At 44.8% G+C, this 16,411-nt stretch overlaps 1 pseudogene; it reads right to left on the bottom strand.

Moving 5' to 3' along the window:
• Positions 1-5,733: 5,733 nt before the first annotated feature.
• LOC125511709 lies at positions 5,734-5,843 on the bottom strand (annotated as a pseudogene).
• Positions 5,844-16,411: the final 10,568 nt, after the last annotated feature.

Below are 16,411 nucleotides of genomic sequence, written 5' to 3'. Positions count from 1 at the left end.
GTGTTGGCATCCATAGTGGGAATCTTTTTAAGTGATAACACAAATTGACGTTGATTGATAGCATCCATAGTTACCGATGTTTGGTTTTAACTTTTTTTAGGGAGTGTTTGGTTTTAACTAGCATGCCTTCTCCTTGCTAGAGGCTGCTGTTTTTCCGTGTACACGACTGTAAATTGCTATCTTGTATATTTATCAATGTTTTAAATAGCGGGCTATGGAAAATAGCGGCGGGCCTCCAAATCAGCTACAGCGGAGCTATAGCGGGCTATTTGTGAAGGCGGTCATTTAGCGGCACTTTGCTAAAAAGGCTATAGCGGGAGTGAATTGCAAAAAACCATCACATTTGGGGCTTCATCTGCGAAAAACCACCAGGTCGCTAATCATTTGCAAAAAACACCGCGCATTCAGTAAACATTTTGCAAAAAGCACTGAACAGGTGATTTAGCCCATTTAATCACTTTCTGACATGTGGGGCCGGAATGTAAGGAGCTGACTTGGCAAAATAATCACACACAGACCCCTAGTAGATTTTTAAAAAAAGCAATCAGCCCCCTGGACCATGGCCGGCAGAGCCCGGCTCCCGTCGCCGCCGCCAGAAGACGCCCGCCGACCGGGCGGTCACGGAGACGAGGAGGAGTCTGTGTAGCAGCGGGTGGGCACACCGGCCGACGGCCATCTCCGAACCACGAGGGCCAGCAGCGCATTGTCGTCATCGGGGAGCCGTAGCTCCTGTGCAGCGTCCGCGGCGTGGACTGCATGGAGGCGGCCGCCGGGAGCTCGGCCTTCAAGCCACCGCGGCGCCCGCCGGGATGCTGTGGCCGTGCCTCGGTCTTCTACGAGGGAAGCCCAGCGCCGCTCGACGCCGTGGATGCGGGCCAACCTCCATGCGCTTAAGCGCCTCCTCCTACCCCCCACTCTGCCCTTGCTTGCGCAGCCGCAGCGGAGCGTCCACGCTCGCAGGAGAGCCCCGCAGCCCCGTGCGCACGCGCCACCGAGCCTCGCGCCGCTCCGACCGGACTTCCCCGCAGCTCGTCGCCGCCAGTTCACCGGGCACCACCGTAGCCCCCTCTCCCTCTCCTTCATGCCCCGTCTCTCACGCAGCTCCCCCCTCTCTCTCTAGGACGCTGGCCGAAGCCGGATCCGCCGCCGGCCATTAGCCGCAACCGCCGGGAACAAGCTCCCCTGTACACGCGGGTTATGAGCTCGTATAGGCGCGCAGCGCCACGACCATTCCCGGCGAGGGTGGAGCGAGGAAGGAGAGGCTTGATTGCTTTTTTTTTAGATCCAGGGAGGTATATGTCAATTTGTTGCCAAATCAGCTTCTTACATTCCGGCCCCACTTGTCAGAAAGTGGTTAAACGGGCTATTTCACTTGATCGGTGCTTTTTGCAAAAGGTTTACTGAATGCGCGGTGATTTTTACAAATGATTAGCGGCCTGGTGATTTTTCGTAGATGAAACCCCAAATGTGATGGTTTTTTGCAATTCACTCCTATAGGCGGGCTATAGCGGCTATTTAAAACTATGATATTTATGGCCCTGATCGGTTTTGAATGGTCGAATGTTTGTGATTCCCAAGATGGGCTCTTGTGTCTTTATGAGTTTGTTAGCTCCATAGCAATCAGGACATGTTCCTCTCCTATTCCACTGTTTGGTTATGTCCTCTGAGTTGTCTGAATTATTTTGGCATACCCAATGTTTTCTGTGAAATCCCTAAAAACTCTATGCTCCTTGGAGGGCGTGGGGTGGAGCTCAGCTCACGGAGGTGCGGCATTGCTCGAGGCAGGAACGGTGCCCGGCCCCGGCGGGACATCCCCTTGATGGTGGTAACTTCCTGTTGGGAGGATTTACCAGTGAAGACGACGGTAGGCGTACTTCGATCTGGACCTTGGAAGAGGGAGGAGTTGCACGGACGCGGCAAGGCTACGGGCGAAGCTGGGTGGCGCGGCGCAGCGGTGCCATTGCACGCGGCTGTGTCCGGGGGAGAGGCCGGCCATGCCATGCAGCCTACCTGGGGTGGTGGCCTGGTGGGCTTGCAAGCGTGGGTGGGGCATGGCGGCGCACTTGCCAAAATCATCAAGTACTTTCTTATTGGTCCTCCAATTATTCTCTGTACTGAAGAATCATGCTCATCTGCTGCAGGTTCTTCCGTTACTTTCTCCAACAATTTCGCTTTACATTGATTGATGGTTTTTGAAAAGCCTTTACATTGATGGTTCATGTGTTCAAAGTTTGGATGTCTGAAGTTTGTTGCAATACTGTGTAATCACCAGTTAAAAGTGTGGTTTGGTCTTGATTGTAGAAAGGGAGTTGTTATCTATACAATATTCGTTGACAAGGCTAGCCTTCTTCCCCTGTTCAAGGATTCACAAATCACTTTTTACACTTCTAAAAAGCCCAAAAGGTGTACATGCATGAAACCTCAAAAGCTATTTACCAGTTCGGCAACTATACCATCCTGCTAATTTCACAGCTTCCTCAGTCGTCACATAAACATATACACTATTTTGCTTTGGCTAGATCTGGATTGTTAGTTGATCATTTAAGTATGCTTTTTGGATCTTGCTTATCACTCTTATGTCTCAAGGGTTGGTGTCACATTTGTTAGATGTGATCTTAATATGTTACTTTGTCTGTCCCATAATATAAGAGCATTTTCTACACTAGAGAGGGAGGGAGTACCTTCTAATCCTTTTTGTGACGGGTCACTTCAGTTTGATGAGTGTTTTATTTGTCTTAGAATTACAAGGAAAAAAGACTACTTTTATTTGGTAGATATTACTTCAGAATCTTGTTGGCTGAAGAATTCGGTTGAAAAGGTATGTTTGTTTCAGATTTCCCTCATCCATGACAACATGTCATTTAGCTCTTATTCTATTTCCCGCTGTTTGTATTTATTGTTTTTTTTGCCGATGCGAGCATGGATACAGGTGTCCAATTTATCATATGTTTAGCAAATAAGAGCATCTATAGTCTTGCGATAGGCAAATCTGGCCCCTCAAATATCTGCGGACGCGTCCGTGGACACTGACCGGTTGTGCCTCGAATAATGCGATCCACATCCGGACACCTCAATTATCATATCTCAAATTCATGCAACTACGTCGATGCACACACATTGTCCGGCTACTCCATCACTACTAACTAAACATGTCATCTGACTACCAAAATTTGGCATGTTTGGCTATGATGGAGATCATCCACAGCTGCCCTTGCCCTTCCGGCACCCTTGCCGTCCTTCTCGCGAAAGTACCGGTCGAAGACACAGTAGGGATTGAGCCGGATATGCTCCTCGCCGGAGCCGTCCTCACTGTCGATGTCCTCCTTCTCCTCCTTCGGTGGCAGTCCAGCCATGGCACGGACCGTCCGTTTCTGCTCTCGGGCGAGGGCGCGCATGTTCCTCCGCTGCCGTTTCTTCACAATGCTTGCGCGGATGGCTTCCTCCTCTGCGGCCGCCTGCGCCGCCGCATCAGCCGCCGCTATTTCCACCACGATACAGGCCTCGGCGGTCCTTATCCTCTCCTTCCCACGGCGGGCTGCCCGTTCCTGATGGGACTCATAGTTTGCCTGACCGATGATGGGGAAGGAGAGATTTTTTGGCTGCCGGGACCGCGATGATCTAGCCCCAGAGGACTCGAGCGCCCGTTGAGCCGACGCTATGGAGTCATGCCGGACAGATCAGTCAGTTGGCTGGGCTCTGTCCTCTCGGGAGCGGCGGAGTGCAATGTGGACCGCCATTGCCTCCTCCAACCCGCACGGGATGACACCCAAGTCGACGGATCCGGACTGGTCAGAGTCTGATTCGCTGTCCGCCATGCGGGAGACGACCGAAAATCGCCGGAGGTGAGCTCGGGTAGTAGAGGGGGTGGGGGAGAGGAGTGTGAAGTGGCTAGGGTTTGATCCGACGAGCAGATGGAGACGAATATACATGGGGTAGGGTGGGCCAGCGTGGGCCGGCTCTGACGTGGCGGACGTGCCCGGGCGCCCCCATATCCGCCCCATAGTTGGACTAGATATGAGGATACTGGACAGCCCGAACGTTTGAGGCGTACGTCTGGGTCGAAATTTTGTGACCGGACGGGCTGCCCGGGCGTTTGAGCAGGGTTTGAAGCGTCCGGCTGTAGATGGTCTAACAAAGCAGAAGAAAACTATTAGTCTTTGCAATTTGTAGTGCAAAGAAATCTTTGCACCTGGTCACATGGTTAGGATATGCTCCTTCTAGCGATAATTTAAATATACAAAACAGCCTAAATCTTTGCAACTGAGATTTTCGGTAGATGACCTCATCCATCTTTTTTTATAGCAGCGCCCTCCATCTTTGTAAGCAGCATGTTATCCACCTGTACGAGCTCGTTGCTTTCATTTCTTGTCTTGAGCTGGGCCCGTCTCTCTCTCTACCTTTTTCTTCTTTTATTTTTTCAATGGACTTGTCTCGCTGCATAGTTTTTTTAGGCTGTTTTGTCTATTTGTTGGGTTTTCTTGTATATTTATATGTGATTTTTCTTGTTTTGTTGACTAACCATCGGGAGGACCAAAACATATTCGCTCACTTGTACACATAAGCTGAAGAAAAAGGTAAACAATGGAAAAAAAAGCTGGAGGAAAAGGACGTACGAGTTGAATCATTTTGTATCATTGAAAAATCCTTTATCTAACAAACGAATAAAAAGCAAACAAAAAGTAGTAAAAAAAGAAAACTGTGTACACTAGTTTTTTAAATTAAGTTGTGCACTAACAACGGAAATGCAACCACATCGTAGTCGACGTGTCTGTGTGATGTGCGCGCGTGCGCAACCAGATGGTGATACTTAAAAAAAAAGAAAATGTATAAAAAATAAAAAGACATATTGCACCCATGGTGTGTGTGGTGTTTGTATGTACCGATTGGACAAAAAAAGTTAAGAAATGTTTATGAATTTGAAAAATTGCTCATGAATTCAAAAATTGGTCGTAAATTTGAAAAGAGTTCACAATTTTTAAATTTTTACAAAAATCACATGTTTTAAAAAAGATCACAATTTAAATAAATTTCATGTAAAATGAAAATAAAAAAAGAAAGAAAATGCAAGAATATTTAAAATTTTTGTGAAAATGTAACTGAAGACAATGCCCTCTCACCAAGAGTTGTAGATGTGTTGGGAGTTATACAATTGTTGTCGGGTTACAACACTTCCAGTTGCATGTCTAGGGATGGACATGCAATTGGCTGACAAACCACGTATCGACCTAGTTGTTGTCGCACTATGGGCCACACAGTTGCTGTTGCACTAGGGTCGTGCAGTTTAAGTTGAGTCCCAACACTGGCAGTTGCATGTCTCATGTTGGACATGCAACTGGCCAACAACCCCCTACTAGCTCAATTAGAGTCGCGTTGGGGGCCATCAAGTTGTAGCCGGGTTTCAACACTTGTTGTTGCATCGCCTAGTGATGGACATCAGCTGGTCGACAACCCCCTACTAGTCCAGTTGCAGTTGCGTTGGGGGCATGCGGTTGCAATTGGATTCCGACACTTGTAGTTGCATGTCTAGTGATGGACATGCAACTAGTCGACAATTCCCCTACTAGCCAAGTTGCAACCGTGTTGGGGTCCATGCAGTTGCATGTCTGGTGATGGACATGCAACTGGCTGACAGCCCCCTACTAACCCAGTTACAGTCGCGTTAGGGGGGCATGCAGTTGTAGTCCAGTTCCAACACTTGCAGTTGCGTGTATAGTGATGAACATGGACGACCAGATATATTTATCTTCCTTTCCAAATTTGTGTGTGTGTGTGTCATCCTTACACAGGGGCCATATTAAACTTCTCTATATCATTCCAATTTTATCAAATGTCCCCAAGGAGACAACAATATCCTTTTCAATTTGGCTAAAAAGATAATAAAAAAGAGGTAATAGTATAGACATGAACGACCATAAAAACAAACACACACGTCGATGACACACAAACTCAGTGTCAAGAATGCATGACTACCGAATCAACTGAGATATCACTAGTTCTCCATCTATCGATAAGATGACAGAATATATATTTTTTACATAAAATGGGGGAAAATATCACAAAAAAGAAATGTGAATAAAAAAGGAACATATAAATGAAATAAAAGTCAAAGTAAGAAAAAAAATGGAATATAAAAAGGGAACAAAATAAATGAAAATAGAAAACACGGGAGATGAATTGACAACAGTAACGAATAAGAAGGGACGAATAGTTCTGAAGTAGCCCCCCCCCCCCCCCCCCCCCCCCGCCGGGGACGGGGTTGCCGACACACGGCTTGGTGTTTCTTGATGTGTCTTTGGTGCTTGCCCTGCCCCTCTATTTATATGTTGAGCCCTGGGGTCGAAACTTGGAGCAAAAGCCTCCTCAAAGTTGGTTTTGCCCGAAAGCCAAGAGTCCCACTCAGACTCCAGGACCAAACGCCACAATTCTTGGCGTCTGGCCGAGACGCCATGGGCCTCGGTGTCTGGCCCAGGGCCAGACGCCAGGGTCTCCGGCGTTTGGCCCCCTGGCCTCCGCAAAACTCCTTTTGCACCGACTTATAGCCCCATGGGCCTGACCCCTTGGCCAAACCATATCATCCAATATATGAATCTTTACCTCCGGACCATTCTGGAGCTCCTCGTCATGTCTGTTATCTCATCCGGGACTCCGAACAACATTCGGTCACCAACATACATAACTCATATAATACTATATCGTCACCGAACTTTAAGCGTGCGGACCCTACGGGTTCGAGAACTATGTAGACATGACCGAGACACGTCTCTGGTCAATAATCAATAGCGGAACCTGGATGCTCATATTGGCTCCCACATATTCTACGAATATCTTTATCGGTCAAACCGCATAACAACATACGTTGTTCCCTTTGTCATCGGTATGTTACTTGCCCGAGATTCGATCGTCGGTATCTCAATACCTAGTTCAATCTCGTTACCGGCAAGTCTCTTTACTCGTTCCGTAATACATCATCCCGCAACTAACTCATTAGTTGCAATGCTAAAAACCCCCCCCCCCCCCCCCGTTTGAAAAAGTTAGTCTAAAAGGGAAAAAGTCCAACCAGCAAAAAAATTAAAATTTTAAAATTTGTTGCTTAATAAAAATTTAAATATTAAGAATCATGTCATTAGGAAGAAAATATTTAAAAGAGCAATAAAGAGAAAAATAAAATAAATAAAAAGAAAAACAAGAAAATGTTTAAAATATAACTGCAAAATAAAATCAACGACAAAATCACAAGGTGAAAAGCACTAACAAAAAAAGGTACATGAAAAACAAACAAAAATAAAGAAACAGGAAAAAAATGAAAACCAGAAAAAGCAACACACAAGCCATCCAGCCCGTCACGCATATCCCTGCCTGGCACCCAGAAAAAGCAACGACAGGCTGGCCGCAACATAAAATAGCATGATACAACACGCAAACACACATCGTTTCACTAATCTTCAAGCTTTATTGGTCCAATTTCGCACGATGACTGACACTTCGTTAAATCTTAGTCGACTGAGATTTAGGCGATCGATAAAATATTTGTGTGTTGGTGTCAGACATGCAACAAACCCTTCGTCGATAAAATAACACAAAGTTGTAGTGATGTTGAACACATGCAGTTGTAGTCGTGGCGAATCTTGCTGTTGCATGTTGTGGTAGACATGCGACTGCCCCTCCCCCGACAAAACAACACCAAGTTACAGTTGTGTTGACGACATGCAATTGCAGTCGGGCCGACATTTATAGTTGTGTGTTGGTGGGGGACATGCAACTGCCGCCTCCCCGGCAAAAGCACGCCAAGTTGTTGTCGTGTTGAAGACATTTGTTGGTGGGAGACATGCAACTGCCGCTTCCCCGACAAAAGTATTTAGATAAAATAGATAGCAAGAATATTACTGTTAGGAAGAAAAAGGTCTAAAAATATCATTAGAAAACAAGTGAAGGTGATAAGACATATGCAAAAACCAATATCTTGAAAAACATCATGGTAAACGATATGAACCAAACAAACTAAAAAAAGTGTATGGAGGAAGGATATGCCAAAATGGAAAATATATTTGCATATGTACATACTCCCTCCGTTCAAAAATACTTGTCCGAGGAATGGATATATCTAGATGTATTTTAGTTCTAGATACATATCCATTTCCACGACAAGTATTTTCGGACAGAGGGAGTACATGTGAAATAAACATGGTTATCCTGTATTTAAAATAAATGCACAAAAAATGTCCATTTAAAAAGTCTGTATACATTAAAACTACTGCACATTTTAAGAGAATCCATACATTCAACCCCCAGCTCCCTAACTTCTTGCGGTCAAACAACCCAGGTTTACTACAAAAGGCAGGAAAAAGGAAATATAAACAAAAAGGTATGTGTATACACAGAGTGAACTGCACCAGTGAGCTTCCTACTGTACACACAAGCCCAACAACAAAAAAGGAAAATACAAAATGTTCGCATGAGAGACCTGTGAGTGAGAAAAAAAGAGAATTTGGAAAGGACCTCAAGCCGCAGCCCATGGCCAGATACGCAAAGACACGCTCTGCCCAGTGGACAAAGCCCAATACGTTTTTGGACGAGCGGAATTACCTACCTCAGCCACAAATCAGAGATCAAATTGTAAAAAAATAACTTGTCGACTGAGACATAGTTAATTTAACAGCAAAATCAATCTTCCCACATTGCCGACCAGTTAATGTGATAGCAGAATTTCATCCACCAAAAAGTCACTCTACCTAAAATCCATGGCCAGCCCAGGCAGGCAATTTCACAACAAAATTTCATCCACCAATAGTCACTACCTAAATTCCATGCAATCTAAAGTTTACACCCGCATGACTCACTTGAAGCTGACGGAGAAGCCAACCTTGGGTCCCTCACTCATCTTGTAAAGATCAGCATGGGCAGAGGCCCTCAGCTTGGCACGCCCTTCCCCAGCAAGCTCAACAACTGCGGCAACAGAACCGTTGGAGCTGACCCTCCCCTTCACAAGCACTTTCTCGTCGATGCGCAGCACGATGCCACTAGTCGCCAACACCGTGCCTTTCTCAGCATCAAATGCCACATCAGCAGCAAAACTGAAACTTGGATCCACTTCCTTGGAGTAGAGAGCCCGGATCTTTCTCAGCTTCTTCTTCTTCTCACCCTCAGGGTCCAAAACACTACACATGAAAAATGATAATCCATAAGATGGGCAGCATCCATGCATGCACACACAAGCAAGTTTAACAATTTTTGCAAACAAGTTTGAATCATATTCAAGTCTTGTATAAACAAGTTTTATGAGCCTACAATCTATGGGAGAAACTAAACATACTACTCCCTCCGATGCAATATTTAGCTTTGTACTAAACAAACACATCATAGATAAGAGGGGTAGGACATTTCAAACCACCAAAAACAGACTGATGATGATATAGAAAACTTACAAGCTCGCAGAAACAAATGCATTCCCCCATTCACTCCTGAGGCAGTTCACCCCAAGATCAAATCCTTTTACCTGGCCAGTCTTAGTGCTAAATGCCATCCCAAACCCACCATTGACGCCAAAGCCTGTTCCAACCATGGCAGACAAGTAAACCTCCGCGTTGGCATGGAGCCCAACCCTAACACCAAGAACGACCTTCTCATAAGCATAACACAGCTTTGCCTGCATATTCAAACATGGAGAAACATCATCATCATCATCATCATCATCATCATCATCACTGCAACAAAAACAATGATGCTAAACCACTGAACAACAAAGCAAAGAAAACCGCATGAACAACCTACCATGGAAGTGTCTGAGAAAGGATAAATGAACAACATCGACCCCTGCATGCCATTTCCAAGAAAGTCGACCGCCTTGATACTCGTTGTCACCTAAATATCAAATAGCAGTAGATGGTCAGCAATAGTGCTGCACTCAAGCATAAGCATAGTATTATCCTTGTATCAGAACCACAAATGTAAGTTTTCAAACTTACTGCCTCGGAGGAACTTATAGTGGTACGCATCGTAGGAAACGATCTTTCCGACGACTTCAAGCAGAATGTAGCACCAGCCGCCCAAGGCATCTCATTGTAACCACCATAGAGGATGTCTATGTCAAAGAAGAACAAGAAAGGGTCAGTAGGCACACAAGCAATATAACAAATAGAAGACGACATAAAACTCCAACCCAGACAGCGTCTTACCTATTGCAGTCTTCCCAAGCTTTTCAAAAGATGGGACCTTTGGCAGAGGCTTCACTTGCCATTGTTCCGGCAGCTCAGTTGGATTAGGTGTAGCCGGTTCCTCCGCATGTGTTGGAATCTTTGTCTCTTGCTCTGGAGCAGGGGTGTTGCCCATCACAGAGGCCAAATAGGCAGCCACTGTGGCAGACACAGAACCGACGACAAACTCCATTTCCTTGTATTGTCCGTATACCTTCAATGGTATACTGGCAATATTACCAAGTTCTTCGATTTCCTTCAAAACCTTTGATAGCTCGCTGTTGTTGAGCTGCTTCAACTTCTCTGTAAACTCAGCTAAGAAGGAGAGAGGTGGAGGGGACTCGGCAGACGCGTTCTCTGCAGCTTTCAGCCAGTTGGTGAGCTCACTTACCATTTTAGAAATCACCTCATTCACCTCTTTCAAAACAGATTCTCCCTCAGGCGTGTTGACTTCAATCTTTGACAATGTCCTCATTTACTTTGCAAGCTGAGCCCTAAGCTGTTTGGAGTTCTTGAGTATGGCCTCTGCGGCTGGGCGGACAGCCTTTGGTGGCAGACCCTGGAATGCATAAGTATAAATGTTGACTACGGTTAGGTTTTGCATTAAAAAGCATATCTAATTTGAAGGGAAAATATATTAAAAGCACACAACATTATACTCAAGGGAGTAACATGTCTATAGAGTATTAACTAAACTGACGATAAGATTATACATATAGTAGAATAAACAGGTCAATGTTTCATTGCAGTTCAAAATATTTATTGGTTTAGAACATACTGGATAGCCCTCATCTCCAAAGTTATCATCATCATCACCAAAGCATAACTCAATAACTTCGTTGTCTGTAAAGAAATCCATCCCATGAGAAAAGTGGGAAAGATTATTGGCATAATACGCCAAAAACCCCATCATTGCCTTGGCAGGAATAGATCTGTGAAAGAAAATATTATGTTTAATAACCCGCTAATAGCAGAAAATGATAAACAGACAGAAGGTTTGACAATCAAAAGCATGAAAAACAGAAATGCATAGCACACAACAGTTATTCTTCAAAATACATAATGTCGCCAATTCCGTATAGGACACTAATTTGAAATAACAATTCATGCTGCTAATTCTTTGTAGGGCACTACTTCAATGGGCAAAGTACCTGCGATAAGGTGGATATCCAGCACGCTCATCAGCAGTACCTCTAGAGAAAAAAGTAGTAAAAAATCTGCACAGGAAGAGCATAGGCATGGGTTGGGGTTATTGGCAACATAGAAAAGGGTAGAAAGCAAAATGATAGAACAAAGTCAGGTGGTTACCTCTTGATGGGATTGGAGGTCTTTCCATTGTCAGAAGAGACGGGGCCATGATTAGTACTGCAAGATAGTGTTGAAGAGATTCTAAATTAGTGGAACGGTACAACATTAAAGCAGCTGAAGAACATGAAAAAGATAAATAACAACAACGCAAGTTGTCAAGCAGAATACTACTCCCTCCGTCTCATAATGTAAGACGTTTTTTGACACTACACTAATGTCAAAAAAGGTACTATATTATGGGACAGAGGGAGTAGGACTGAACAGAACACTAGAACTAATTAATCATAACAACAGGAACAACGCATGCTAAGACCTTACATACTTGGTAAGCAGGAAAAAAGCCTACTAAACAGGACACATGGAGGTTGAAGTGCTTCTCATGACAAACAGATATGAAATTATATCCTTTTTAAACATCAATAGACAGTCTGCACCTAGATGCACTTCCCTCCGACGGGTACATATTGGGGTGGAAGAACACCTATGTTTATTAACCGCATTACCCCTACCACATAACTTCATTGCCAAATTAAACAAATGGACATATCACGCATTCTGACTGGCACAGCAATTTACATGATTTTAGCTGAGTCCACTGTACTTGAAATTGACTATGAATAAAGAAAAAGAGCAGAGCATAAATTTAACATTCAGAAAGGTAAAACAGTCACACAATTTAACATAAAAAATAAACAAGCATCTGAGCATAGACTTTAAGTGATCACGTGATCCATTTCAACTAAACCATAACCGGTCATCACGTGAAATGTAGTAGTTTTCAATGGTGAACATCACTATGTTGATCATATCTACTATATGATTCATGCTCGACCTTTCGGTCTCAGTGTTCCGAGGCCATATCTGCATATGCTAGACTCGTCAAGTTTAACCTGAGTATTCTGCGTGTGCAAAACTGGCTTGCACCCGTTGTAGATGGACGTAGAGCTTATCACACCCGATCATCACGTGGTGTCTGGGCACGTCGAACTTTGGCAACGGTGCATACTCAGGGAGAACACTTTTATCTTGAAATTTAGTGAGAGATCATCTTATAATGCTACCGTCAAACAAAGCAAGATAAGATGCATAAAAGATAAACATCACATGCAATCAATATAAGTGATATGATATGGCCATCATCATCTTGTGCTTGTGATCTCCATCTCCGAAGCACCGTCATGATCACCATCGTCACCGGTGCGACACCTTGATCACCATCGTAGCATCGTTGTCATCTCGCCAATATTATGCTTCCACGACTATCGCTACCGATTAGTGATAAAGTAAAGCATTACAGTGCAATTGCATTGCATACAATAAATCGACAACCATATGGCTCCTGCCAGTTGCCGATAACTCGGTTACAAAACATGATCATCTCATACAATAAAATTTAGCATCATGTCTTGACCATATCATATCACAACATGCCCTGCAAAAACAAGTTAGACGTCCTCTACTTTGTTGTTGCAAGTTTTACGTGGCTGCTATGGGCTGAGCAAGAACAGTTCTTACCTACGCATCAAAACCACAATGATAGTTTGTCAAGTTGGTGCTGTTTTAACCTTCGCAAGGACCGGGCGTAGCCACACTCGGTTCAACTAAAGTTGGAGAAACTGATACCCGCCAGCCACCTGTGTGCAAAGCACGTCGGTAGAACCAGTCTCGCGTAAGCGTACGCGTAATGTCGGTCCGGGCCGCTTCATCCAACAATACCGCCGAACCAAAGTATGACATGCTGGTAAGCAGTATGACTTATATCGCCCACAACTCACTTGTGTTCTACTCGTGCACAACATCAACGCATAAAACCTAGGCTCGGATGCCACTGTTGGGGAACGTAGTAATTTCAAAAATTTCCTACGCACACGCAAGATCATGGTGATGCATAGCAACGAGAGGGGAGAGTGTTGTCTACGTACCCTCGTAGACCGTTCGCGGAAGCGTTATATCAACGCGGTTGATGTAGTCGTACGTCTTCACAATCCGACCGATCCAAGTACCGAAAGCACGACACCTCCGAGTTCTGCACACGTTCGGCTCGGTGACGTCCTCGCCTTGTCGATCCAGCAAGAGGGGCGAAGTAGTAGATGAGTTCCGGCAGCACGACGGCGTGGTGACGGTGTTGGTGAAGAACAATCTCCGCAGGGCTTCACCTAAGCACTACGAAAACTATGACGGAGGATAAACTAGAGGAGACGGGGTAGCCGGCACACGGCTTGGTGTTTCTTGATGTGTCTTTGGTGCTAGCCCTACCCCTCTATTTATATGTTGAGCCCTGGGGTCGAAACTTGGAGTAAAAGCCTCCTCAAAGTCGGTTTCACCCGAAAGGCAAGAGTCCTTCTCGGACTCCAGGGCTAGACGCCAGGGTTCCCGGCGTCTACCCCCTAGACGTCAGGGTTCCTGGCGTCTAGCCTCTGATCTCCGCAAAACTTCCTTTTGCACTTTCCAAAAACCTTGTGGGCTTTCCCCTTTGGCCCAAATAAAGTGTTCTCATGCCCAAACATTTCGGGAAACATCCGGAACCCCTTCCGGTGAATTCCGGAACCCTTCCAGAGATCAAACACTACTATCCACATATCAATCTTTACTTCCGGACCATTCCGGAGTTCCTCATCATATCTGTGATCTCATCCAAAACTCCGAACAATATTCGGTCACCAACATACATAACTCATAGTACTATATCGTCAGCGAACGTTAAGCGTGCGGACCCTACGGGTTCGAGAACTATGTAGACATGACCGAGACACCTCTCTTGTCAATAACCAATAGCGGGACCTGGATGCCCATATTGGCTCCTACATACTCTACGAAGATCTTTATCGGTCATACCGCATAACAACATACGTTGTTGAAAGTGCTAGTGATCGACTAGAGGGGGAGGGGTGAATAGGCAATTTTTATGAAAGTGTTCAAAACATGGAAGTTTCGAAGACAAACGATAGAAATAAACCTATTACCATACAACGGAAGATAGACTACACTAGGCAAACCATAGTCAAGTATTCAATGAAGTGAAAGCATAATGACTAATAGCAGCTAGGCAGTAAAGATCAGGTAGGAAGATATTGTGAAGCCAATCAGAACAAGTAGTCACTCAGTGAAGACAAAAGATAATGCAATCATACAATGACTTCACAAGAACCAACAGTAAGCAAAGGGAAGGGAAGGATGAAACCAGTGACTCGTTAAAGACAATGATTTGTTGGACCAGTTCCAGTTGCTGTGACAACTGTATGTCTGGTTAGGGAGGCTGAGATTCAACTCAGAAGACCTCGTCTTCACCTTATTTCCCTTGAGCTAAGGACACCCAGTCCTCGCCCAATCACTCTGGTAAGTCTTCAAGGTATACTTCCAAACCTTCACAGACTTCGTTCACCGGCGATCCACAATGACTCTTGAATGCTCAGAACGCAACGCCTAACCGGCTGGAGGATTCACAGTCCTCAAGTGTAATAAGTCTTCAGATCACACAGACAGGAAGACTTAAGTGATGCCTAACACTCTTTGGCTCTGGGTGTTTAGGGCTTTATCCTCGCAAGGAATTCTCTCTCAAAGGCTTCGAGGTGAGTTGCTCTCAAACGACAAAAGCCGTACTCTAACTCTGAGCAGCCAACCGTTTATGGTTGTAGGGGGTGGGCTATTTATAGCCACTAGGCAACCCAACCTGATTTATCAGAAATGACCCTGGGTCACTAAGGAACTTACACGTGTTCCAATGGTCAGATTTCAAACACACACGGCAACTTTACTTGGGCTACAAGCAAAGCTGACTTATCCAACTCTGGACAAGATTTGCTCTCATAGTCTTCACTCGAAGACATATGATTTTGGTTAAGCATCACTTCAGTCATTCTGACTGGTTCTCTTGGACCCCACTTAACAGTACGGTGGTTCCTATGAATCAACAAAGAAGAAAAAGAACGACAAAAGAACTAGGTCTTCGCGCTCCATAGTCTTCATGTGATGTCTTCTCTTGTCATAGTCTTCAATGTGAATGTCTTCACATGCCACCTTTGTCTTCAATGTCTTCTTACATTTTTAGGGGTCATCTCTGGTAGGAAAACCGAATCAATGAGGGACTTCTACCTGTGTTATCCTGCAATTCTCACAAACACATTAGTCCCTCAACTAGGTTTGTCGTCAATACTCCAAAACCAACTAGGGGTAGCACTAGATGCACTTACAATCTCCCCCTTTTTGGTGATTGATGACAAACTAGTTGAAGTTTTCAACGGGGAATATAATATGTGAAATTGTAAAGGATAGGGGATTGTCTTCATAAGTTGCAAGGGCTCCCCCTGAAGATGTGCATATAAGTAATTTTCTTTTGGAATGCAAATGCACATGGCAGGTTGTACTTGTGGAGATCCTCTTCAACTTATGATGACAATTCATCATGCATGAAAAGTATGTGAAGATAATGACATGCATAATGAAAAATGGACGTCTGCAAAATGATCTAAGTGCGAAATTTATCGTCGCACATGCGGAATTTATCATCGCATCACAGAATAGCAAATAAGTAGCAGACGGCCATCGAGTTTAAGTGTTACAACTCAAAGAACCAAATGTATCAAAACGGGAGTTGTAAACACTAGGCAAAATATAAAGCAACCGCCCATATGGACCCGCTTGAAGACTATCAAACTCATATGCTTCTCCCTCTTTTGTCAGTAAGGACCAAAAAGGTTTGAAGACATAGAGCATCTACTCGTTCCCATGAGGAGTAGGTGAAGCAGCAAGGTCGTCGGTGTTGTTAGGCGGTGCAGACGAACTCGGGGCAGTGTCGATGCATGCAGAAGTAGGGGTGGTGAAGTAGCATCGTCTTTGTCATCGATCACTCTAGCATTCACAGTTGCCGCGGAGGAAGAGAACTCAGAGTCTTCAAGAGACGGAGCTCGTCGCAG

The sequence above is a fragment of the Triticum urartu genome, chromosome 5 (assembly GCF_003073215.2).
Source record: "Triticum urartu cultivar G1812 chromosome 5, Tu2.1, whole genome shotgun sequence".
Classification (NCBI taxonomy): Eukaryota; Viridiplantae; Streptophyta; class Magnoliopsida; order Poales; family Poaceae; genus Triticum; species Triticum urartu.
The sequence above is the reverse complement of the archived record's forward strand: the minus strand, read 5'-3'. Positions and strand labels throughout refer to the sequence as shown.